We start from the raw sequence: 26,983 nt of genomic DNA, 5'->3' as shown, positions 1-26,983 counted from the left end.
TGATTCTTGAGGGCAGAGACGGGGGTGCAAAAGTACACAGATCATAATATATGTACAGCTGATGTTTTCGCTTACCTTTTGCATTAGGTGAATTGTCTGAATTAAGACCCTTGGCTTAATCTAAGGAGTTTTAAGTAGAAACAAGTAAATAAGAAAACACTGAATATAAAAAAAAAAGTTTTTCTTTAACAATAAATGCTTCAACAGGTCTTTAGAAGTCTGCTGCTGAAGACTACAGTTTTTCTCTTAAGTTTCCATGGAGACAAGTTGATAATAGGGCAGCAAAATCCAGTTCAGCAGTTCTGCCAAGGCTAAAAGTTAATGTTTTTTGAAATTATGCATTTTTTTTCACACCTGGTAAGGGAATAAAGATAAAAAGTGATAACAGACACCAGTTAGTGTAAGTAGAAGCAGAGGCAATAACATGCGCCTTCGCATGAATATCCTCAATTTCAGGTTAATTAAGGTGTGTGTTTGTAGCTGTATGTTTGGGGAAATTGTTCCTTTTAGGAGGGTTTAACTTTATTATTTGAAGATGTAAATAGTTGTGTGTTTCTATGAAATTAACCGGTACTATGGCTGTTCTGGGTGTGTTTTTTTTTTTTTGAGGGTTTTTGTTAAAACAAATAAGTCTCATAAAATGTTACATAGGTTCCAGTGCTGGTGATGAGAAAAAAAACTGCATAAAGGATTAATCTGCCAAACATCAGTGGGAGCATGCATCATAAAAGCTGGAAGTAGATATTAAAACAGCCGTATATAATGGGTGGAAAATAATGGCTTATCATAATAGTGACACTTTCCATACCTTTGAACGTACCAGTATAAACAAAAAGGAAAGAATATTTAGTTATATTAAGAAATGCCGAGTAAAAGTAGCAATATTACAGGGGAGACATTTGGAAAGAACTAAGCATGTAAATTTGATAAAGAAAGTATTTCCGGATGGATATTCAGCGGAGTATCAGGGACAAAGGAAATGAGGAATACTTATATTAATTGCTAGAAGAGCTCCAAAAGTGATAGAAGAGGGGGGAAAGATAATGGCAGATGTGTGGTAGTAAGGGTCTACTGGCAAGAGATGAAGGTTACACTGGTTTACATTCCACCTAAAACTGCAATTTTGGAGTTTAAAAAAATGGCAGAAATCAGTTCTCACCAAGGAATATTACTTATTACTGGAGATAAGCCGTGGTGGTGCAGTGATAGCGTTGTCGCCTCACAGCAAGAGGTTCGCCCGTTCGATTCTCAGCTGGAGCACCTTCTGTGTAGAGTCTGCATGTCCTCCCTGCAGTCGAGTGGCGTTCGAAAGACAGGCGTGAATGGGCGTGCCTTCGTTGAAGGTTGGGCGTCGAGCTGCCACCTCGGCACCATAAAAATCTACTGCCACTCATTAGTGGACTGGAGTTGCATGGAGGACTGTGGCGACCCCTAAACGGGAAAAGCCAAAAGAACAACAACTGGGGAATGGAATATATATATATATATATATATATATATATATATATATATGAGGCCTAGAAAGGAAAATGTAAGAGGGTAGATTTCTGAACAAATTTATAAAAATATTTCATACAAAAGACATGAATTCAGTAGTAGGAACTCAAGAGAATTTACATATCCTCAAGGTACAATAAGTGGCCTAGACTAGGCAGAAATTTTATTTCACAAGAAAGTACAGTTGTGCACACTTACCATAAATGTAGATGTTCGAGTGTATTCACTATTGCAGTCATCACATTTGGGTTACCTGCCTGCAGGTAGCCCTAAGCCGGCCTGAATACCTGAGTCTTCAGATTTCTGTGTCGGATGCTGTCTCCTCTTCCATGAAGTCAGGTCGTCAAGGGTACATAAAACATGCAGCCGATGCCATTACATCACTTTTTCTTGCCCCAGATGTCAGGTGCACCCACAATAGGAATCAATTATATGTTACTCCCCCACCAAAAAGCAAATACACCAGAAAAAATAAACATACCAACCAAGAAGGAAAGGTAGAGTCAAGAGAAGTCAGGGGGCTGGAGGGAGGGTAACCAGGACTGCAACAGTGAATACATCTACATTTCTGGTAAGTGTGCACAACTGTACTATGTTCTTCGTGTTTCACTGTTGCAGTCATCACATTTGGGTTGATTCCCAAAGCTAAGGAAGGGAGGTGGAAGAGCATTAGGGCCAGCTATTAAGCCCTGCAAGACTGCAGTGGCAAATCCAGCTCTGGATTTAGAAAAGATAGGCGTGTGGTAATGTTTGGTGAAGGTATGTACAGAGCTCCAGGTAGCAGCTTCTAGGATGTCACCAGTAGGGACTCCTCTGAGAAAAGCCGCAGAGGTAGATGCTGTCCTGGTGGAATGTGATCTTATCCCCCTTGTAGGGTAGGTTTTTCCATGGTGTTGTAGAAGAAATGAATGCAATGGGCTATCCATTTGGAAATGGTTTGCTTTGAAATGGCCTTCCCCTCTGCCCCTGCAGCAAAGCCAACAAGCACCTGTTCAGATTTTCTGAGAGGCTTAGTCCTGTCCAAATAAAATCTAAGTCGTCTGTGCACTTCCAGAGAGTGCAGTATTCGTTCCCCTTTGTTTTGTGGATTAGGGAAAAAGGTAGGCAAATGAATGGACTGATTTAGGGCCACACTAGACACCACCTTGGGCATAAAGGAGGGATTAGTCCGGAGGGAAGCCCTGTCTGCATGGGAGATAATGAAGGGTTCCACTGCCATGAGGGCCTGTAATTCAGACACTCTTCTTGCTGAAGTGATGGCTAGAAGGAAGGCTGTTTTCCAAGAAAGGAATTTCAACTCTGCTGTTGCAGCTGGCACAAATGGGAGAAGAGTGAGCTTTTCCAATACAAAGTTAAGTTCCCACGCTGGAGTGGGAGGTCTCCTGGGGTGTCTTAAATTTTTGGCCCCTCTAAGGAATTGTTTTAGCAGGGGGTGAGAGAAGAGGGGTGGCTCAGTATTATAATGTGCTGAAATGGCAGAGGCATGATTTTTAATTGACGAGAAGGATAGACCCTTGTGGAGCATTTCTGTTAAGTACTGTAGAATATGAGGTAAGCTGGGCACCGGTGTGCCCATCCCCTGAGCCTGGCTCCAGAAACCGTATCTTTTCCACTTTTCGGCAGAGGATTTTCTAGTACTAGGCCTCCTTGCCTCCAGAATGACATCCAGCACCTGCTTACTGAGGGATGCTAGAGGAGAGCTCAAGGAATTAGTTAGGATGCTAGGTTCAGGGTTTGAAGCTGAGGGTGCAAAATCTGGCCCGCCTGCTGGGACAGCAGGGAAAGGGTCTGAGGCAGGTGCCATGGTTGCAGCAGTGTCATACTGCGCAAGAGGGGGTACCAGTGCTGGCATAGCCAGTCTGGTGCAATCAGTACTGTCCTTGGCTTGTCCTGTTTGATCTTTAGTAGAACCTTCGAAAGAAGAGGCAGCGGGGGAAGGCATAAACAGAGAGGCTTTCCCAGGTCAAGGACAGGTCATCCACTTTCCAAGCTTGGCTGTGGGGAGTTCTTGTGCACAATTTGTCCAATTGGTAGTTTTGAGGGGAGGCAAACAGTTCTACCTCTGGAGTCCCCATTTGTTCCTCAAGAGGTTGAATATTTTGGGTTCTAGTTTCCATTCGTGTGGGTCCATGAGATTTCTGCTCAAGTCGTCTGCCAGTGAATTTAGTTTGCCTGGCATGAATTGAGCTTGTAGGTGTACTTGGTAGCTCAAGGCTGTGTTCCACAGAGCCATGGCTAGTCTGCAGAGAGGGTATGAGTGGGTTCCCCCCTGCTTATGTACCACATAACTGTGGTGTTGTCTGTCTTTACCAATAACTGTCCTGGAAGAATACGGTCTTTGAAAGCTGTCAGAGCATTCTGTACAGCTAACAATTATTTTTGATTGATATGCAGGTGCATCTGTTTTGGGTTCCATTTGCCCTGAATGCACTGCCCTGCCATGCGAGCCCCCCATGCAGGGTCTGATGAGTCTGTTAGGGTTTGGGCGGCAGGGGGTAGAGTGAAAGGGAGTCCCTTGTTGTGGTAGCAGGCCTCTGCCCACCAAAGGAACTCGGTCTTCATACAAGGGATGATAGAAATTGTTTCCAAGTCCTGAGAATGTTGACACCATAGGCTTTTTAGATACCATTGGAGTTTCCTCATATGCAGTCTTGCATATGGAATTAGTAGGATGCAAGACGCCATGAACCCCAGGGCTTGCAGTATTTTCCTTGCAGATAGCTGTGGTTTTGTGGCCAGTAGTTTGTCAAGTAGGTTGTTAAATAAACTTGTTTCTCTGGAGTGAGGAATGCCATCTGGGAAGTTGTGTTCAAGCTTGCGCCCAGGAATACAATCTGTTGGCAGGGTACTAGATGAGATTTCTTTTCGTTGATGGTGTACCCCAGTGAGATTAGAAGTTTCTTTACGAATGCCAGATGTTGTAATAGCAAGTCCTGGTGTTCTGCCTGAATCAGACAATCGTCCAAGTATGGGTAAATCTGAATATTTCTCTGCCTGCAAAATGCAATGGCTGGAGCTAGACCCTTTGTGAATACCCTAGGCACAGTAGATAAGACAAAGGGAAGTGCAGAGAACAGATAGTGCATGGAGCCTGCCCTGAAGCGTAGGTATTTCCTGCAAGATTCCCTTATTGGGATGTGCAGGTAAGCTTCCTTTATGTCTAAGGTTGCCAGCCAGGCATCCTTGGCTAGCATAGGAAGAAGTTGTTGAAGAGTTAGCATTTTGAATTTTGGAATTACCAAAAAGGTGTTGAGAATAGAGAGGTCCAGGATAGGACACCAGGAGTTGTCTTTTCTGGGTACCAGGAAAAGTCTTGAATAAAAACCTTGCCCCCTTTGTTCTGCTGGGACAGGTTGAACAGCCCTGATACTGAGAAGAGAGAGAATCTGCTGTTGGGCCTCCCCCCCGTTGATTTGGGGGTAGGTCTGGCCAACCGTATGGGGTTGGTAGTGTGTGGAAGTGGAATCTGTATCCTTGGGAAACTATGATCAAAACCCATTTGTCCTGAGTAAATAGTTCCCAGTTTTTTGCATGCAGGGCGAGCTTTCCTCCTAAGGGAGCAGGTAGTTAAGCAGGGCTTGGAAGGGTTAAGGTTAAGTCATTGTGCCATTTTTCCGTAGGGGGGTGGCTTACTACTCCCTGCTTTGGAAGTGGGAGCCCCCCACTGCTTAGGTCTGTGCGTAGCCTGAGACTGTAACCTAGGTGGTCTGCTGTTCCTGGGTTTGGACTGAGAAGGCCTGGAAGAGACTGGAAAGGACCAGTTCTTTGAAGGCCAATGCCTACTAAACCTGGGAGGCTGAACTTGCAGGAAATCTTTAACAGTTTGCATAGATTTAGCTTTTTCCTACATCCTTTTGCGGACTTCTGCTTTGTTGCCAAAAAGGCGGTCTTCGTTTAAGGGAGCATCCAGTAATTTAGCTTTAACATGATCTGGCAAGTTTTGCTCCTTAAGCCAAGCATGCCTTCTAAGTACAGACCCAGTGACAGCAGCCCTACAAGATGCTTCTAAAGCATCAAAAACACATTGCAAAGTACGTTTACCAACTTGTTCTGCAGAACGCATTAAATCTTGCAATTCTGTGTGTTCAGCACAGTCAGGAATCAACATCATTTTCTGTTTTAGTAGTCCCATAATATGCTGCCGATACTTTAACATATGAAACTGGCAATTTAAAGCCCTAATGGCCAAAGTAGCAGAAGTGTATACCTTCTTACCCCATCCGTCTAGGGCTCTAAAATCTCTATTAGAAGAGGTAGGATTTTTGGCAGCAGTAGCCTTAATGCCTTTTGGTCCTTGGGAAATGGTCTCTGGATCTGCAGAAGGATTCTTTAAGAGGAACTTGAGAGAGTCAAGTACTCTGTAGTACCCGTCATGTTTTCTGGGAGCTGGAGGTAAAATGTCTGAGGTAAGGCTAGATTCCAAGAAAGCATCATCTACAATGTCCAGAACAGAATGGATAGCTAAAGGCCTATGTTGAGGCAGGAGTAGGAATTCCCCAAGTCTTTTTTTGGACTCAAGAGTAATCCTGGCTTTCCCAGCGGAAATGCTCCCTAATAGTATGCAAGGTTTCACCGAAGGAAAAATCTTCTGGAGGGAAAGCAGAGGGAAAGGAATCCTCTGCATCAGAATCCTCATAAGTAGATAAGGGCAAATCCTGGTAATCAGAAGGAGCAGAAATATCAGATTCCTGATCAGAAGAATCAGAAAACTTCAGTTCTAGGTCTCTTAGAGGGTGAAGGCTGGCTTCCCCTAATTAAGGTAATAAGGTCTTCAGCCATTCTAAGCATTTTTTTTGAGGCATATGGGCCTGAGCTCGTGGTTTGGTCATCGGTTTTCTAGGTGTAGTGCGAGTTTTAGGCCTGAGGGATTCGGAACTTCTGGATGGAAACGATAACGTCTGTTTGAAATGCAAGTCTGTAGGCCTGAATACACCCTTAGAAGCTGGTGCCTGTACAATGGCTCCGGACCCTTCCAAGGTAAAGACATCCGCAGGTTCCATAGTTGAAGCAGCATATTGCGGCATACTGGACTCCGAATGGGTCTCAGTAAAGGCCTGCGAATCTGAAGTAGCGGATATCAGGGGCTGCGAAAGCACCTCACTGAGTACCGGCAGAATGGCGACTAGCTTAACGGATGCGTTGCTGGCAGTTTTGGACCTATGCGGTCTGTCTTTATCCTTACGTTTTTTCGGAAGATCGATAGTCAGATGGCTTAACAAAGCCATTTCGGAGTACTGAGACAGAGTACGAAAGTAACTGGCTGCAAAGATAGCCCGACGACAAACAGTTTGGGGGTTGAACAAGGCACAAAACCAACAGCGAGGGATGTTGTGGTCTGGGCCTAAACAGGTGATGCAGTACGAATGAAAATCTCTATGAAGTAATTGCTTTCCACAGATAAGACAATTGTTAACTTTTACTGACATTGGTTGGAGCAAGAAAAAGAATCCCCAATGGGGTACTTATCTTTTTTGAAGACTTTGGATCTGAAACTCGAAAACGAAAATTTATGGAGTTGGCCGACCGGCACTTGCGAACTGCTTCTGCTTCGGGGCACCACATGGCAAGAAAGACTGTGTAATGGCATCAGCTCCATGTTTTATACCCCCGACGACCTGACATCATGGAAGAGGAGACAGCATCCGATGCAGAAATCCGAAGACTCTGGTATTCAGGTCGGCTGAGGGCTACCTGCAGGCAGATAACCCAAATGTGATGACTGCAACAGTGAAACACGAAGAACATCATGTGCATTTAATTGAGAACTTTGACATACATCTAATAACTATTTCAGGTCATACATGACAGTTACCAAGATAAAAAATGTAGGGCAATTAAATAAAGATGAGACACTGGTGCTTCCTCAACTATCTGTTAGAGAGAGAGAGAGGAATTTAAGGAATGGTAAGTGGAAATTATTCGGCAGTTACTAGGAAAGATAGAAAGTATTCCAGAAGTTATAACTAGTGAGTAGGATAAAGAGAAAGTAGAGTTTGAAGGGTGTTAGTAAAAGAAGAAAAGAAATGATTAAGAAGTAACAAATTATTTAGAGGGCTTACACAGGTTATGTATTACAGAAGGGGAATCTCACAGAAGAAGAGGCACAACTGCCCAGTGCTAGAGAGAAAATAAGGGAGTACTTGGATGATAAGTACGAGTTTAAGCAACTTTTTGATAGTAACTCTTGAGCAGAAAAACTTTTAACTCAATGACTTAGGCAACAGAAAGTAGAAAGGGTTGCATACAAGAACAAAAATAACCAGACATCCTGCAGAGGTGTAAAGATACTTTGGAAATGTTATGCAAACTTGTATAAAACAGAGAAGTGGGGAAAATCAAGAAAAAGCACAAATGTAAATTTTCACTGAAGACTTTACCTACGCCATGATTTAAGGCAGATGAGGCTCAACAATTAACAGTTAAGATAAGAGGAGATAAGATAAAAGTGGTGATGTATAACTAACCTACAGGAATATCACCAGGAATAGATGGTACCTGGTAGATGTTTGGAAGATAGGAGGGAAGAAAGTGACAAGGGTCTGGAAGGTATTGTTTAAGGATATGGAAGGACATCTCTAGTTATTTTTCTCATCGCAGGTTCCCAAAGTTTGGGAACAACTCTTTCTTTCTGTCCCCAGAGTTAAAATAGTACAAGTTTTTTTGATCTTTGGAGTTGTTAAAAAAATAGCTGCTTAACAGCAATACTTCTGAACTCATTTATATCAACCAAATACTCCCTTATTTTCTCTTTATCCATCTATAGTTGCTCCTCCCCTTGTTCTGTGAATTGTCCTCCTTATTCTACAATACTTTAATCTTTGAGTGTCCCTCTATATAATTCCCATTTCTTAATCATATTTCTTTCTCTTATTTCTACTCTATTTTTAAACAAGTTCTTCCAGAGTTTATATCATTTTATCGAAGACCCAGTTTAGCAAATTGATATTTGTCAAACCCAGTTACTTGAAAGCTAAATTCACATAAGGAGATCTTCAACAAATTTTTTCAATGGCAAAGAAGCTAGTCGTCACCTACAGACTGTCACAAAAACTACAAAATTTAAAACCCAGCAAAGTGGGGTGCTTCACCCCCCCACTCCACCCTAACTAAATATACCAACTCTGAGATCACACTACTGTGGGGAAAAGGACAAATTCTCAATGATGGCCAGAATTTGCTGAAGAGATCCTTTGGCAAACTTAGCTTTAGATTAATTGGGTTCGAAAAATAACGATTCGCTAAACTGGGTATTTGATAAAGTTATATAGTCCCATTCTTTGCTAATAACGCTCAAATTTCCAATACATATTCATTAAATTCCTCTTTTTAACAGGATAGTGGGAAAGCAAGTGTCATTTTTTTCTTCATTACCCTGCATTTGTACCTTAGTTTTTATCAGAACACGACATGAAAAAGTTATTGGAAATGTGTAGAAACTTTCAATTAAATGTGTATGTTACTGTGAAATATAAATCCTATCCAGCCTACTTCAGAAAACTGTACCTTGGGGAATATGTAAATTCAGTCTTTAGTTTCTACTACTGAATTCATGTCTTCCATACCAAATATTTTCACACCTTTATTCAGTAATCTACCCTCTTTTGTAGCATTTTCCCTCATAGGTCCCCATAATGCATCTTCACTACTGCAAATCAAGATCCAGTCCCCGGCTACAAGTAATATTCCCTACTGAAAGCTGATTTCTCCCCAAACTTTTCTTAAGGTCCATAATAGTAGCTTTTGGTAGAATACAAATATATGCCAGCCTACTCCTCCTCCCTTGCCAATACCCCTTTTCTATCTAAAATCTACCATTGTCCCCCTTTCATTATTCTGTAACTAGTGAAGACCCTCTAGCAATCAGTATTACTATTCCTTTTCCTTTGTCCCTAAATACTTTGTTGAATATCCATCCTGAAAATCCTTTCTTTGACAAATTCACATGCTCATTTCTTTCCAAACATATCCCCTACAGCACTATTTGTACACCGCATTTCAAAATATAATTTAGTACTCTTTCCTTTTTGTCTATAAATGTAAGGTTATTTACATCCCAAGATAATATGGATACAGTTGCCATTATAATAAGAAGCTATTGTTCCCACCTATAATACATGACAAGTTTTTTGAATGTGCATTTTCACCTTGTCTTACATGCATGTTTGGCATGCTGTTATTTTATACCATTGTTTTTTTTGTATATCCATTTACACCTATGTCACATTAAGACTTTTTGCTTTAATGAAAACAATCAAACAAAAACTAAATACAATTTTCAGAAAATCCCCATCACCCATTAACTTAGGAAACAAACACACAAAACTATGTACATTTTCAACAAATGAAGCTTAACCTTCTCATCAACAATTGCTCCAAATTGCCAGCTGTGCCCACAGGCATTACCTAATCTACAATTAAGGTTACATATGCAAAAGTTCACATTACAGCATGTGTACCAACTTACACGGATTGCAGTTATGTTCTTTTAGCTCTATTCCCCTGCCAGATGTGAAAAATAGCTTGGATGCTTTCAGAAGACCTTAATGTTTAGCCCTAAGAAAATGTGCACTGGCTACTTCTAGTTTCCCACCGACACAATTTACTAATGAAAAAAAAAAAAAAAAGATAACTGCTAATATTTTTGCAATTGCAAGAAACTTTTTCACTGCTTTCATTATTTGCCTTATTTTTCAAGCCTATTTGCTTATGAAAAACTTGTGTATAGCTTAAGCCAAGGACATTACTCTAGTCAGCCACCCCTGATAAAACATGGAAAATTATCTTGACTCTACAACAATATAATCAATCCACTTTTACACCTAACAGTCACGGAAAAAAAGACATCTTAAATTTAAAAACACTCCTGACTGCACATTGAACAAAACTGCTTTTCATCATTAAAGGTATTACACAAATACTAATTGTTTTACATTTGTTTTTTTCATTTAGTGTCCTTCTAAATATGAATGACAAAAAAGGATATATGCTTTGCAGTCCACTCAAGTTTAACAGTCAACAAAAAGTCCAGTCTTTCCCAGCCACTTTTTCTTGCAAAGCCATATTTAATAAATGTGACTGATGCTTTACAGTCTCCCATTTATTCACTGATTTCAGCATTTCTAGTCTTCTTCCTGGTCATCTCCATTTTGCAAGACCATACTCTGGTTTCAAGTGCAAGGTTCTTCTAATTCCCCTAGTCAGCTATTATGTCTTTTTCTGCCTCTAAACCATATTCATTTTGAACACTGGAAAAAGGTTCACTGGTAAAGTCTTTCTATGAGCTCTGCTGTCAAAAGAATAAGAAGCAGAGTTCCCGTCCTGCTTGCTGGTTCACTCTTTGTTGAATAAATGTGCTTCTTAGCCTTTCTTCACCTAAAAATGTCTTTGATCCTCCAGGGAAAAAAAAAACATTCTGAATACAGCAGCTTGAATCTCATACCTGCCTCTCGACATTCTCTGATTGCGGAGATAAATTTGCATCTCTCTTTACCTGGTGTACAGTGAACAGTTATTGTCCACAAACATTAAATTTTTTTAATACTTTTCCTTTCTGCTAAAGTTCTATCAGGATCAACTCTTTCTACTGGTATGACTGCATCTTTACTAATATAGTTGATTTCTCACAGCCAGGGATGGAAGCACACACTCTATGTGCTCTATATACAATACTATATGATGCTATTTTGTTTATATAATTGCCTTTTCTATGTAACTGCTTTTCTACCTTTTTTAATAAACACGTATTATTCTTTCAATTAACAAATCCAGCTGTGGAACACCAGTCAAGTTGCTTTACTTGTGTTTTCATAAAATTAATGGTCTGATCCTTCGTTATAGAGCAGAAAATCTCAGGTTCTCTCTGTGGGCTGTATTTTTTTTAAACTGCTCTTCTTGAGAAGCCTCATACTCAGCCATCCTTTTCTTCATTTCAACTTCTGATCTTTGCAGTTTTATCAGTTCACCTGAATAGCCAATTAAAGCCTTTTTTCCAGACTTTTGCTATTTGAGTTGATACAGTCATTCAAGGTTTTATTTAGTTTAATCATCTCTGAGAATATCTGATGTATTTTTCCCTATAAATTACTGGAAGCCATCTCTTGTACTAAAGCTGAAGGCTGAAATGCTTTTTGTGGACTGCTGCAGGATTCTTCCTAGCCAATGTCTTTCCTCATTTTCTGGTAGATTTTCTTTTAGGTTCAACTATTTCTTCTTTGTTGGCATCCAGGCACTTTACTTATTAGCCAGTAACTGAATTTTACCGAAGCTGAAAATTTCACTGACCCTTTTACTTACTTTCTGTTTTCACACTGGAGAGCAGAGATTAAGCTGTTGATCAGTGTGCAAATATCTTGGAAATCCCCAAGCTTTAATACTATTTTTCAGAGGAAATAGCATTTAGTCGCCTACCCTAGTCCCAACACAGTGTTAAAGAAATAGCTGTAGCCTGGAAAGTTTTGGCTTTCGCCCACAATTCTGAGATACCAACTATGTTTTGGTTATGTGGAGAAATAGATCCACTGGGATCAGTGCTCTACCTTTAACAAATTATCTGCAACAAAGTAGGAAACTTTAAATTGCCTACTTTTGTCTGGTGGTAAGAACCTTGGCCTGAAATTGTACTCCGATTAGGACCAGGGTTCATTTCAATGAAAACAGCATCATCATTACAATATTTATTAGCAAGATATGTCTTGTTGTGAATCCCATGAAAACTGTTTAAGAAACAAACAAAGAATTATTTTTTCTGTGAGGGTTTCTGGGATTGGGGGCAGGATAAAATGTGACCATGGAAAGGTCATTCTGGTTTGTATGGTAATAGAACAGAATGCATCTTGGTAAATGTAGCTTAGATGTATCTGAAGGGAGTGAGGAGGATTCCGAGAAAAGCTTTATATATTCTGGGGCAGTGTGAGGATGTGATGTGGGGGAAGAAGAACTGGGACGTATGGAGTGCTGTGATAACATTGCACTGGATTCTGGGTAATACATGACAGCCCAGGGACAAGCAGCAAATCTCTCAAACTGCAGACATCAAAAACAGGTACAAAGGCTCTTGAAAAGGAAGTAAATCCAGCATAAAATTTGTATGTTGAATAGCAAGCAACTCTTCCCACCAATAGTGGGACTGTGGGATATTACTCAAACATGTTTAAAACGGAGTGAAAAAAAAAAAAAGACACAAATATAATCATATTATCAAGGACACAGTGTAAAAGCTGTAGACTTTAATGAATGATACAGACAGTCCCCAACTTACAGACATCTGACTAGCAGACAACCCATAGATAAGAACGGGCTGCTGCAATGTCGGAAATAATGTGAAAATAAATAAAAATCTTTAAAGTTGCCCAAATCTCATCTTGAAATGAAGAATTCTATTGTACTTTCCTTTTCCCCATTTGTGAAGTTGCTCACAAGTCTTGTTAGAGCAGTTACTTCTGCCTTCACAGAGAACAATAGATCCAGTTGGTTAAGAGATTGTCGTGTTGGTGATCTGATTGGTCAACACTGCTGGCTTGTACAGTACACAGTATTGAAGCAGTTACTGTACTGTACAGTAGAATGGGCAAATGACATTGCGGCTCACTAGGGTCTAGGTGACAGTAGGAGGTCTGGCAGAGGTTTGAAAGTTCAGGAGAGTGGAAAACATTCATGGGTGATGCCTGTAGTACACAAACGTGAAGTGAAGTTTAAAAAGACATTAACATTTTTTTGTATGGAACGTTCTACTGTACTGTAGTACAGTAGAACGTTCCATGTATGTGTTTAGACTTGGATACAAATTTGACTTAAAGACAGACTAAAAAACAGATCTTGTCCTTAACCCGGGGACTGCCTGCACTTCAAACGTCTAACACACAGAGTCATTTATTTTTGATATGAAAAAAAGAGATATAACATATCTTCTTTCTTTAAAATCAGTGGTTAAGTCAGTATGCTGGTCATATATCCTGACTTCCTGTGTGCTACACAACTTCACAACCATGTGTTATGGCAACTGGGGTGGGGTTGTAGAGGGGGGCTTGGTAAAACAACCAAAGAGGTAAAGCAAGCCAAAAATTGGGATTGTGCCTCTTAACTGGTATAGTTATTCAGAAAGCATGTAAAGGGGCAAAAAGCCAGAAAATAAAAGTTATGTACTTTCAAAATCAGTACATTTGAGAAGTACAACATGCAGCAGCAGTGAGTCTCTAAATAAGAGCAAGTTGGGGGTGGAGTTTTATAGGTGTAGTCTTAGAGCAGGTGGGTAATAATTATTAATGCTGAGTGCTAGGTTAAGGGTGAAAGGGTGGGGAACAAGTGGCTTTGGAAACGTTTTTGAAAATTATGGTGTCTTTAGTACTGGAGCACTACCACAGCACATTTTTTGAATGTTTGCAAGGATGGAAAGCAAAGATTAAGAGCGAGTGGTTTTCTTTGGGACTGCCGTGACCCACTGCTTCCCCCTAGTACACATTTTTTTGTTGCTTTTGAGTTTTTAACAGCTGTTTAAGTTTATGTAGAAAAAACAGTACAACATTCTAGAGTGGTAGTAGTTGCTGTAAAATTTTCATGAGGGGAGTACTAAGCACAAGTTCACTCCACAAACATTTAGTCAGCATTTTTGCAAGGTATGGAACTCTTGTGAAACCTCGCTCTGTCCTCCTCCAGAGATAAAATGTGCGAGATGACTACGGAAACTTAACATGTTTGTTTATAGTGTGGCACATATGCTACTCTACTGGAACATCAACATGAAATGCATCAAATCAAAGGATAACTCCACACTGACCTTGCTACTGATCAGAGTAGCAATAACATCATTTGAATGCTTGTCTGCTATATGGATAAACTCTGCATAAGGTGTCTCACAGTGCTTTTCCAAGTTACCTTTCAGGTTGGCCATTAAATCAATGAACACCTGGCACTGGACTTTTTTCCTAGTACTGATGGAACACCCAGGGACCTTAAAAAATACTAATTCTGCAGTCATGGAACCATCAAGGTGCAGTGGGATGTTCCCCTTACCCCAGTGAAAATACACATATTTAGACAAAAACAGGACAAATGTCCTTCTGTTTCTATGTTGCGGTACTATTGGTGTGAGATTTCCCGCCTCAGGTGACCCGTACATCGGCTCCTATACAAAAGCTGCAGCTTGGTTGTTGTAGTTGTGTGGGACGTCATATGTAGGACCATAAACCAGGCCTTAAATGGGACGTCTGCACACACAGACCTCAGAACTTTTAAGCTGCAGATTCTATACATCCTTCTGTTAGGGGTGGAGATATAAATAATGCCCTTGAAACCAAAGAATATGGATGGATCTTAAGACTGGCTAGTGACTCTCCCCCTGGCCTAAACAGTATGGTTAGTATTAAACCTATACTGATTAAGCTTAGTAGAACTAAGCTGTGATATGGTTTATATATTTTGATCTTTTATATGTATTGTTTTTATATATATATTATATATACATTGAATTTGTATTTTAAACTTATAAAGTTTTTATTTTTGTTTATCATGCTTTGAATACTTGTCACATGACTTTGGCTGTCGGTCATATGACTATCTTGGGACCTATATATATGGAGAATGTACTCATGTATTTTAGTATTGACAAAGGATTATTTCCGAAAGCTTTGCTCGTTATTAAAGTGTTTTTTACTGACGCTCTGGTTTTTGTTTTGCAAGCTGCAGACAGTCACATTGTGTGCTTCGCTCCTTCACCACAAGACATCTAAAAGCCAAGTACCCCGTTGGGGTTTTTTCTTCTTTGACTTCCAGCTAAAGCTTGGTTTGCTGTAGTAACCTTTAGCCGATGTCAGCTAAAAAAGGTAAATGCCAATGCAGGCGCCAAATACCTGAAAGATATGTACGACAGCTGCGTTTTCTTGCCTAGGCCGACAGCACGACCATACCGCTTGCTTGATCTACCAATCCTTCATTCCTAAGACCCTATGCAGCCATCTGGCTGCTCTCAAACTCTATCTAGAAAATCAGTGACTTAAAAATTAGAGCTAAGGATGGATCCTGTTTTGGAAGCCCCGACTGAACCTCCGTGAAAGGCGGCCAAGATTCCTAGGTCCACTTCCACTGCTGCTCTGCTTTCAGACACCCCGCCAGCTGCCGATTTAGGAGTTGAGGGACGTCTGACAGATCAGTCTACTTCGACGGCGACCTACGAGGAAGCCGCTCCTCAGGTGACAACTAGCACGACCACGGAGCTTACTCAGACATCGGCTATAGCAGAGGTTGAGGGGGGACCAGACACAGCCAGGCCCCCAAATGGGATCCCTCCTCCGGACACCACTACTCTTAGTCATGCATCTAATTCCAGACCTTCGCCTAAGACTACCCCAGTTAAAAAGAAACAGAAAACCAAACATTGGCTACACCAAACATTGGCTACACCAGCTGAAGGCCTACCTGATTGGCAGTCCTTCACCTCATCTTTGATGCAGGCCTTCATGGCCCTTAGGCCCACAGCCTCTTCACCATCTACTCTTCCTCTCCTCAGCCCTAGGGCTGCATCTGTCTCCTCTCTTCCACCCCCACTTCACAAGACAGGGAAGAAGAGCAAGAGACTTATTATTCATCTTCAGATGAATCAATCTTGTATACCTCCCAAATAGCCTCTCCTCAAGAAAATTACTCCCCAGATGAAGAAGCCATCGAAGGGGATTCCCCTCCAGAGGATATCACCTTTAAGGATATCACCTTTAAAGAGACTATAACCAAAATGAAGGAATACTTCAAATGGGACAAAGCTGCAGTGGTATCTAAAAAATGTATGGTCAACATCAGCATCCTTTAGAAAGTACAGTTTTGTACCTACCATAAATGTAGATGTTATAGAGTGCTAATACAGCTGCAGTCATAACAGATGGGTTCTCCTGCCGTCAGGCGGGTCCTCGGTCGGCCGAATTCCAAAGTCTAGGTCCGGCGTCGGTTGTCGTCGCTTCTTCCCTGACGTCAGTGCGACAGGGGTATAAAAGAACCAGCCGACGCCATTTTCTTCAGTCTTTCTTGCCCCAGATGTCAGGTGCCCTCAGAAGGAAGGCAATACATAAAATAATGTAATAATGCAATGCAATATAATCAAAAAACAGTAGTTGCAAGCAAATACACCATAAAAGAATACCCTAGAGGGGAAGGTGGGAGGAAACCTGGACTGCAGCTGTATTAGCACTCTAACATCTACATTTATGGTAGGTACAAAACTGTACTATGTTCATCGTGCATACAGCTGCAGTCATAACAGATGGGTAGAATCCCAAAGCTAAGAAAGGGGTGGTAGGCACTAGGTGGAGCTAGGAGGAGCCAAAATGCCCTGCAATACTGCAGTGGCAAAGCCTGCTCTAGACTTGGAGTATAATGGTAGGTTGTAGTGCTTAGAGAAGGTATGCACAGAACTCCAAGTGGCTGCTTCTAAAATATCCTTGGTAGGAACTCCTCTGAGGAAGGCTGCAGAGGTGGCTGTGGCCCTGGTGGAATGAGTTCTAATGCCTGTAGGTACAGTTTTGCCATGAAAGGAATAGCAAAAGCGTATGCAGTGGGCTATCCATTTTGAAATTGTCTGTTTGGATATTGACTTTCCTTGAGCTCCTACCGCATAAGCCACAAAAAGCTGTTCTGATTTTCTGAAAGGCTTTGTTCTGTCCGAATAATAACGCAGTTGTCTGTGGATGTCCAAGGAATGCAGTAATCTCTCCCCTTTGTTTTGAGGATTAGGATAAAAAGTAGGTAAATGTATGGCCTAATTTAAAGCTACCCTGGATACCACTTTACGTACCAACCCGTCCTTTATGCCTAATGAAACTCTGTCCTGATGGAAGATGATGAAAGGCTGGACAGCCATAAGAGCCTGTAGTTCTAAAACTCTACGAGCTGAAGTGATAGCCAGAAGGAAAGCTGTTTTCCAGGACAAATATTGTAAATCTGATGAGGCAGCTGGTTCAAAAGGGGGCAAAGTCAGTTTTTCCAGAATGAAATTAAGATCCCAAGCAGGTATTTGGTTGTTTTCTTGGAGGTCTTAAATTCTTAGCCCCTCTGAGGAACTGCCTTAATAGAGGGTGAGAGAATAAAGGTGTATCGGTGTTGTATTCTGCAGAAATGGCTGAGGCATGGATTTTGATGGAGGAGAACGAAAGTCCACTGCTTAGCAGTTCGGCCAAATATTGTAGTATTTGAGGTAAATTCAGTTTTCCAGGGCACTGGCCCTTTTTCTCATTCCAAACACAAAAACGTTTCCATTTTGCAGAGTAAGCTTTTCTAGTTGATGGCCTTCTGGCCTCCAAAATGACATCCTGCACCTCCTTGGAGAGCAGGGCCTGCTGTGATGCTAAGGAATCTTCCATGCGGCTAGATTGAGTGTCTTCAGCTGACTGAAGAGTTTTGAAGCTGTGCTGAGTCAGAAGAAGAGGCATTAGAGGCAGGGTCCATGGTGGGGAATGCGTCAGGCTCCTTAGTAGTGGGTACCAGTGTTGCCTTGGCCAGTCCGGAGCAATGAGGATCATCTTTGGTCTGTCTGCTCTGGACTTTGGGCAGCAGAGGAAGAGGTGGGAAGGCATAAACTGTCATTGATGTCCAACTGAGAGAGCGTCCACTCTCCAGGCCTTTGGATGGAAGATCCTTGAGCAGAATTTTGTCAATTGATGATTTTTGTGGGAGGCAAAGAGATCTATGTCTGGCCTTCCCCATTCTTGGATTATTTCTGTAAAAACTTTTGGATGCAACTTCCATTCGTGTGGATCTGTCATATTCCTGCTTAGGTTGTCTGCCAGCATGTTTTCCTTGCCTGGCAAGTACTGTGCTTGTAGCTCCATTTGTAAGTCCATGGCCATGTTCCAAAGTGACATGGCCAGTCTGCATAGGGGATAATTAGAAGTTATGTCCTTACCATAACGTTCCATGTGGAGTGTTCATCTCGCCTTTGTTCTTACACCTGGGTTCGGAGCCGATCCTCGGCGGTCCGCTTGCAAGCTCTGCATCGAGAAGAAGCTCGAGACAACCTAATACCCACAATCCCCCTCTGCCTTTACCTCAGATCTAGTTTGCAAGCAAACCAGCAGTCAGAGAGAGAACACACTCATGCCAAAAATTTACATAAAAGCAAGAACACTTATATCTATATATATATATATATATATATATATACACATGTACATCATATATATACAACAACTGCAAGTGCAGAAGCAGAATATCCCAGACCAGGCACCAAATTGAACGTTCTTCCTGAGGGTGGGAGGGTGGGAATGTAAGAACAAAGGCGAGATGAACACTCCACATGGAACGTTATGGTAAGGACATAACTTCTAAATGTGAGAGTGTTCGATCTCGCTTGTTCTTACACCTGGGTAGCCCCTAGCTCCATGTTCCTGAGGAACTCACGAGAACGTTCTTGAGCACAGTGGAACCAAAGGTTGCCCTGTCCCTAGAAACCCTGTCTACTTTGTAATGAGAGATGAATGTATGTGGTTTAGACCAAGTAGCAGCTGCTCAAATCGTGTCTAATGGTAGGCGAGCTGCATGAGCCAGGGATGTAGACACTGATCTTGTAGAATGTCCTTTGGGTTTGACAGATAAAGTTTGATTTGAAGAATCATAAACGATATAATACAATCAGTTAGCCATTTGGAAAGAGTTCGTTTAGTAACTGCTACACCTTTCCTGCTGTCAGCAAAAGCTACAAAAAGTTGATCAGATTTCCTGTGATCCTTTGTTCTATCCAAGTAAAATCTAAGTTGTCTATGAACATCCAACTTGTAACATATACTCCAACTTATTGGAGTGATTTTGAAAAAGGTAGGCAGTTCAATGGATTGATTAATGTTATTAATAGAGCAAACTTTGGGGAGAAAGGATGGATTAGTGCAAAGAGATACTCTGTCAGAGTGAAAGATCAGATAAGGGTGTTTAATGGAAAGAGCCTGAAGCTCAGACACTCGCCTAGCGGATGTAATGGCTACCAAAAAGAGGGTCTTCCACGACAAATACTTCAATGGACAAGAGGAGGCTGGCTCAAATGGAGGTAACATCAATTTAGATAGTAAAAGATTTAGATTCCAAGGAGATGTAGGAGTTCTAACTGGTGGTCTAATATGGAAAGATCCTTTTAAAAAGACCTTACAAAGTCTGTGAGCCATAATAGGTGCCCCACATTCTTCCACATGAAAGTTGGAAATGGCAGCCAATTGCACTCAAAGTGGCAGGAGAAGCTCCTTGGTGGAACAATTCTGTTAAAAACTCCAAGATCTTGTTTAAAGGAGCTATAACAGGGTCCAAATGCTGTGTATTTGCCCAGAACACAAAACGCTTCCATTTACTAGTGTAGGTCTTTGTAGTGGAAGCTTTATGAGAAGCCACTAGTATATTCTGAACTGCAGGTGAGAGAAGATCAGACCTGGCTAAGAAGGAGCAGCCAAGCTGCTAGATGGAGTGACAAGAGCGAGGGGTGGGGAGCCCCTGACGAGTGGATCAGTAGATCTGGCTCCGGGTCCAGGGTCCCCGAATGCGGTGTGCCAGAAGAAAAAGAAACCAAATCTGACGAGGCCAGAATGGGGCAATGAGGATAATCGTCCTTTGCAGGTTGTTGGCTTTCTGCAGAAACTTTGCAATCAGGGGAAAGGGAGGAAAAGCGTACAGGAGACCCGGGGGCCAATCGTGAACCAGTGCGTCCCTGGGGACTTCCCTGAGGGGTAATAGGGCAAAGTAGCTCCTGCATTTGGCGTTCATTGGAGACGCAAAAAGATTGCAGGAAGGCTGGCCCCACTTGCGAAAAATCTTCTTCGTAACTGACTGTTTGAGGGACCACTCGTGAGGCAACAGGATTGCTCTGCTCAGCCTGTCGGCTATGACGTTGGATGACCCCGGGATATGCGTTGCGATCAGAAAGCGACCCGTGGACTCCGCCCATTGCCAGATTCTCATGGCCTCTCTGCATAGCTGATAAGATCTGGTTCCCCCTTGTTTGTTTATGTACCAGACTACGGACATGTTGTCTGTCTGAACTGCAATAGTCCCTAGAGGAAGAAGGGGAGCAAAGTGCTGCAACGCTAGAAACACTGCCCTCAACTCTAGAACATTGATGTGCAGATTGTACTCTAAATTGGTCCATTCGCCTTGGACTGTCTGTCCCTGAAAGATGCCCCCCCACCCTATCAGGGAAGCGTCGTCCGTGGTCACCGTAGCTGTCGGCGTGGGTAGCACAAGTGGTCTTCCGCTGGAAAGGTTGCAAGTCTGAAGCCACCAGGCTAGGTGTTATTTGCATGCGTTTGTGATCAGAATTCCGTGTGTCAGAGGTAGTTGTTGGAACGACCATTGTGCAAACAGTAGCCATTGTAGAACTCTCATGTGCAGTCTTCCCAATGGTATAGCAATGAGAGAAGCTGCCATGAGACCCAAAACCTTCAGAACCAGTTTTGCTGGGGATTTTCTGGATGACAGAAGAAGAGATATGTGGCTTTGTAGTGAGGCTATCCTTTCTGGAGGAAGCCTTAGAATTAAATGATGCGTATCCAATTCCACTCCTATGAATAAGATATGCTGTGATGGCTGTAGTAAAGATTTTTCGAAATTTACGGAAATTCCGAGGTGAACACAAAGTTGTAGAGTGTAATCCCTGGCCTGTATCAGTTGACGCCGGGTGGTGGCAGAAAGGAGTCAGTCGTCCAGATACGGAAACACCTGGAATCCTATGCGTCTCAGATGAGACGCTACCACTGCCATGCATTTGGTGAAAACCCTGGGGCCTGAGGTCAGACCAAAGGGCAGGGCTCAAACTGATAGTGACTGGCTCCCAGCCGAAGCGAAATGATCTCTGGACGCCCTGGCCATTTTGATGTGGTAGTATGCGTCCTTCAGATCTGTTGAGCACATCCAGTCGTCCTTCTGTAAGAATGGAAGGATCGATTGAAGCGTGACCATTCGGAACTTTTCTTTCTTGACGAAGGTATTGAGGTTGCTTAGGTCCAGAATCGGCCTCCAGTCCCCTGTCTTCTTTGGAACTAAAAAGAACCTTGAGTAAGTTCCGAATCCTCTTTGGTCCACTGGGACTGGTTGGATGACTTTTTCTAGCAGCTTTGAAATTTCTATAGCTGCTGGGTCTCGCAGATGGGGCGGCACATCTGGGAGTCTTCTCTTTGGAATGGGGGTGGATAGGAAGGGTATTCTGTAACCTCTGGTAACAACGCTTTTTACCCAGTTGTCTGTAGTAAGATTTTGCCAGGCCTGAGGGTATAAAGCTAAGCGACCCCCGACTGCCTCCAGAGCAGGACAGTCGGGCCTCCTCTCAGGAGTGCTGGAAAGGTTTTCCAGGGGGGGTATCCCTGTCACCTTGGTTATGCGGACCCCCTCTGCCGCCAGGGCGGCGTCTTCCACCTCTGCCCCTCCTCTGCCTCTAGAGGGGCATCACCCTGTGTGCCTGGGAAAGAACCTTGGGGTTTTGAAACCACATTTTCCCACCGCGTTGCCCTTTGGGGTACGGTCTGGATGGGGTGGAAAAACGGACTCCGACAGCAGACAGAGTCTTTCCCTCCTGCTCACACCGGGTAAGGGTCTCCTTTACTTTGGGGCCAAAGAGAGTGGCACCGTCAAATGGGGCGTTAGTAAAGGAAGACTTGAAGGCTTCCGCAAATGAACATAAGCGCATCCAGGATTGTCTACGAAGAGCAATCGCTAAAGCTGCTGCCCTACTCAATCCTTCGGCTGCGTACGAGATCAGCCTCATGGACGAGTTTACAATGGATGTAAGGGTATTGAGTTGTGCTGTAACTTTCTCCGAGACAGCAGCATCTGTAGTACCCTGGAGGGTATCTCCCAACTCTGATTAGATCCCTCTGTAGTCGTGTGAAGTGGGTCAAATAGTTCAGGGATCGCATAGAAAAAGCCGCTGAACTAAAAATGCGCTTCCCGTACCTGTCCATGGTCCTAGAATCTTTGTTAGGGGGATGGACAGATGAGGAAGATTCTGACATCTCCTTTTTCGTGGCCGCTGCCACCACCATAGCGTCCACTGGAACTCCTTTTGTCAGATAAGCCTTGTCCTGGGGTGCAGTAATATACTTATTAGGCTTTCTAGGGACTGGCTCCACCGTGTCAGGAGTCTCCCACGCCCTTCGAGCAATCAGCTCCATTAACTCATCGAAGGGCGGAGTGACCCAGGAGGAGGAAGGGCGAGCACCAAATGCCTTCAGCAAGACCGACTCATCCTCAGAAGGGGGGAGGGACTGCCAATCACCTCTCTGCTTTAGGATCTCCAAGATGTCAGAAAAAGAGACATCTTCTGAGGGTGACTTTGGGGACCCTTCTGACTCATCCAAGTCAGTATCTTATGTCAAAGATTCTTGTGGAGAATCTAAGTGTCTCCTCTTACACAATCTTTTCCTAGGGACTTCTTCGGGGGGAGCATCCGAAGAAGCCTCCGAGGAAGAGGGGGCACCCTCCAGGGGTGGCTGAGACACAGGTGCTCGACGCTTAGCTGTAGCCGTGGGTGCAGAGGAGGATAACGGACCTTTATGGGGAGGAGAAGCTGTTTCTGCTGATGTGGTTGTCTGGGTAGACACCTTCCTCATGAGATCGAAAGCCCCCGGGCCCCGAGTCGAGGTATCTCCAGGTTCTGAAGAAATGGGAAGAATCCCCGAAACAGGCCCCGAAGGCATCGACCCCGAGGACGGAACCGAGTCGATCCGAGCCGAGGCCCCGAGAGGGCCGAACGAAACATCGGTCCGACTCGGTCCCGGAACCCAGGATGGATCTTCGGCTCCGAGACTCCGGTACCGGATCCGACGGAGTCGAGGTGAACGGAGCCGACCGAGAAAAGGACGGTTCGGACACCGAGGGCTCCACAATCAGCAGCTCAGGTTCTTCCGGCTCCGAAGACTGGACAGGTCTCGGAGGAGGAACAGATGGAGACAGTGGAAGGCCTTCAAGTCTCGACACCAATTGAGAGGAGACCGAGATGAGTTTGGATAAGGCCGTATTCTCCATTAACTTCTGCACCACGGTCTACATCGGTATCAGAAAGGGGTCTGGAAGAATGGGTCGAAGGAATCAAGACGGAGCCGTCCTCAACAGTGTCGGGAGGGAGCTCCAACGGTTCCAAGACTCGAGGCTCGAAACTGACAACAGTTGAACACTCGCCCAAGTCTGTGGAACCGGTGATCTAACTTTACTGAAGAGCTCGGAGCCGATGACCTGGGCTCCGCCTTCGATTCCTTAGAGGATTTGGATGCCTGGTCTGAAGCATCTAGAGCCTCTTGAAAAGTAGGTTTTAACAAACCCCTATCCATGGGTTTCCTGCGCCTATCTGTCATGACCCTCCCACTGAAAGAATGACAAATAGAGCAGTCTTCTTGCAGATGGAGAGGGCCAAGACAGTAGACGCAGGAACTATGATGGTCAGTAACTGACATCTTTTGCCCACATTGGCAACGCTTGAATCCAGATTTAGCCTTCTCAGACATCTTAAACTTAATATGGTAGAAAGTGAGAAGTCAAGTCCAGCAGTAAAGTCCAATCCGGTGAAAAAGTCGAATCCAGTAAAAGAAAAAAAATGTCTATCCGGTAGTCAATCCAGTAAGGGGTGGTAGGCCCCGAGGGAAACTCTAATAAGTTTAAAATAAACTTAAACGGAACCGAGAATTCCTCAACCGTACCACACACACACACACTTCGTCACTAATCAAACTTTTTAGAATAAAATTATTCTGAAATAAGAAAAAAATCTTAATCTTAGCTTTAGGTGCTCGAGCTCGACCCAGTGATGCGAACGCTGCAGCGGCAAACTAGATCTGAGGTAAAGGCAGAGGGGGATTGTGGGTATTAGGTTGTCTCGAGCTTCTTCTCGATGCAGAGCTTGCAAGCGGTCGACACGGAGCCGAGGATCGGCTCCGAACCCAGGTGTAAGAACAAACGGCGAGATTGAACACTCTCACATGAATGTGTTCCTCCCTGCTTGTTTATGTACCACATAACTGTGGTGTTGTCTGTTCTTATCAATAGCTGACCTGGTTGTAGAAGGTCCTTGAAGGCTGTAATAGCATTTATCACTGCTAGCATTTCTGGGTCCTTTTAAGAAGACTTCGGTTCCAAATTTTTTGTAATCTCAGGAGCTGGCCGACCGGCACTTGCGAACTGCTTCTGCTTCGGGCACCGCGCGGCAAAAAAGACTGAAGAAAATGGCGTCGGCTGGTTCTTTTATATCCCTGTCGCACTGACGTCAGGGAAGAAGCGACGACAACCGACGCCGGACCTAGACTTTGGAATTCGGCCGACCGAGGACCCGCCTGATGGCAGGAGAACCCATCTGTTATGACTGCAGCTGTATGCACGATGAACATTAAGAAAATCACCATCTTGCCCTGCCTACAGTCAGAACTAAAATGGTGGATTCAGCAAATTCAACTGAACCCGGGCCTTCCACTGCAGTTACCCACCCCAAACCAGTTCATACATACAGATACATCAGACCTAGGATGGGAGCCACAATGTCAAACTACAGGGTACAAGCAAAGTGGCACCCTTCCATAAAGAACAAACATATCAACGTGAGGGAAATGACAGCAGTCTTTCTGGCACTGAAATCCTTCCTTCCCCTTTTACAACCAGGTGTTCTCCTAATAATTATAGACAACACTACAGTTATGCGGTACCTCAACAAGCAGGGAGGGACAAAAGCCTACCACCTCTGCAGACTAATCTTACTAATCTGCGGACCTAGCCTCACAGCACAACTTGTCCCTGCAGGCATCCTACATCCCCTCGCAGGACAACAAACAAGCAGACCTTCTCGGCAGGATATCCTCTCCAAATAAATGAATGGATGCTGGACAGTAATATCCTTCTAGATATTGTCCACCGGTGGGGCGCACCTCAAGTAGATTTGTTTGCCTACAGAACAGACAATTGCAGACTTTCTGCTCCAAGACCCACTCTTCTCTAGCATGGAGAATAGATGCATTCAGCATTTCATCTAAGGGGAGGTTTCTATATGCTCCACCCTTCCCATTAATTCAAAAAGTCCTCCTGAAAATCAGGACACACAAACCAAAAATCTTGCTGGTGACCCCCTACTGGCCAAGGCAGCTAGTCAATCTAGCCAAGGGCAATCACCACAAGTTGCCCCACAAGGTGGACCATCTGACACAACAGGGAACCCTCATTCACCCACACTTGCAGATGTTGGCACTGACACTGTGGATGATCAACTTAATTCCCTTCAGGCACCACTAAGAAGAGAACGTGCTTTCAGTCCTGAGGGAGGCGAGGAAAATTACTACAAGGAAATCTTACTTGGCTAAATGGGAGAGATTTTCCAAATGGTGTCTGGGCGAGGGCAGGGATCCATGCATCGCAGATCCACCCTTAGTTCTTGCCTGTGTGTGTCAACTAGTTAAGAGGAGACTTTCATACTCTTCAGTGAAAGTCTACCTTTCAGCAATTTCTGCCCATCTGCCACTAGATCCTCCCATACTAGCCAGGCTCGATGTTAAGCTATTCTTAAAAGGGGTCTTGCACATCAGACCACCAAGAAAACCCATCCCATCACCCTGAGACCTGAACTTTATTCCCCGAAAAACTAACACAGTCCCCATTTGAACCTGCTGGTATGGCTACTCTGCAAATGTGCACATAGAAGACAGTTCTGCCAGTGGCTATAACTTCAGCCAAGAGGGTGTCAGAATTACAGGCCCCAATGACCTGCCCTCCATACACGACCATCCACAATGACAGGGTAACCCTACGAACCAACCCTTCCTTTATGCCTAAAGTGGTCAACAATCTGTCCTTAAACCAATCTATTCATCTACCCACCTTCTTTCCCTCTCCCACCAATGAAAGTGACAGGATACTCCACTCCCTGGATGTACACAGACAGCTAAGCTTTTACCTAGACAAAACCAAATCCATAAGAAAATCCAATCAGCTTTTTGTTTCCTTCCACCCCAGGGCCCTGGGCAGAGCAGTCTCCAAACAAACCATCGCTTGTTAGATTAGAACAATTATTTGCCCATGTCACTCACACCATGGCAAAAAACTCCCACAGGGAGTAAAGGCTCACTCTACCAGGGCAGTGGCAGCCTCCAAAGCCTAATTAAAAGGCCTGGACACTACATCCACCCTGGAAGCAGCCACATGGTCCACCACTCACACTTTCACCAAACACTACAAGTTAGACAATGTCTCCAGAGCATGTGTAGGTTTTGCCAGCGCAATTCTGCAGGGGTTTGTGGAAGCAGCTACTACTTCCTCCTCCCATCTAAGCTGTGGTACTCTCCCACGCCCAGAATACTTCAACATAGAAATAGAAGGAATAGTTGTGTAAAATCTTATAAAGTACAGTTTTGTACCTACCATAAATGTAGATGTTCGAGTGTTCACCCTGCTGCAGTCATCACACTTGGGTTATCCTGTCGTCAGGCGGTCCCGCAGTCGGCCGGATTTCCAAAGTCTTGGTCCGATGTCGGTTGCCGTCGCCTCATCCCTGACGTCAGTGCGCCAG

At 43.6% G+C, this 26,983-nt stretch overlaps 1 protein-coding gene across 1 annotated transcript in view; it reads right to left on the bottom strand.

Annotated features, from left to right (window-relative positions):
• TSN (translin) overlaps nt 1-26,983 on the bottom strand; it is a 334,297-nt gene that overhangs the window by 90,273 nt on the left and 217,041 nt on the right. The window lies entirely within an intron of this gene.

Source organism: Protopterus annectens, chromosome 6.part0, assembly GCF_019279795.1.
Source record: "Protopterus annectens isolate FY-2018-M chromosome 6.part0, PAN1.0, whole genome shotgun sequence".
NCBI lineage: Eukaryota > Metazoa > Chordata > Ceratodontiformes > Protopteridae > Protopterus > Protopterus annectens.
This window is presented reverse-complemented; position numbering and strand designations above follow the sequence as displayed.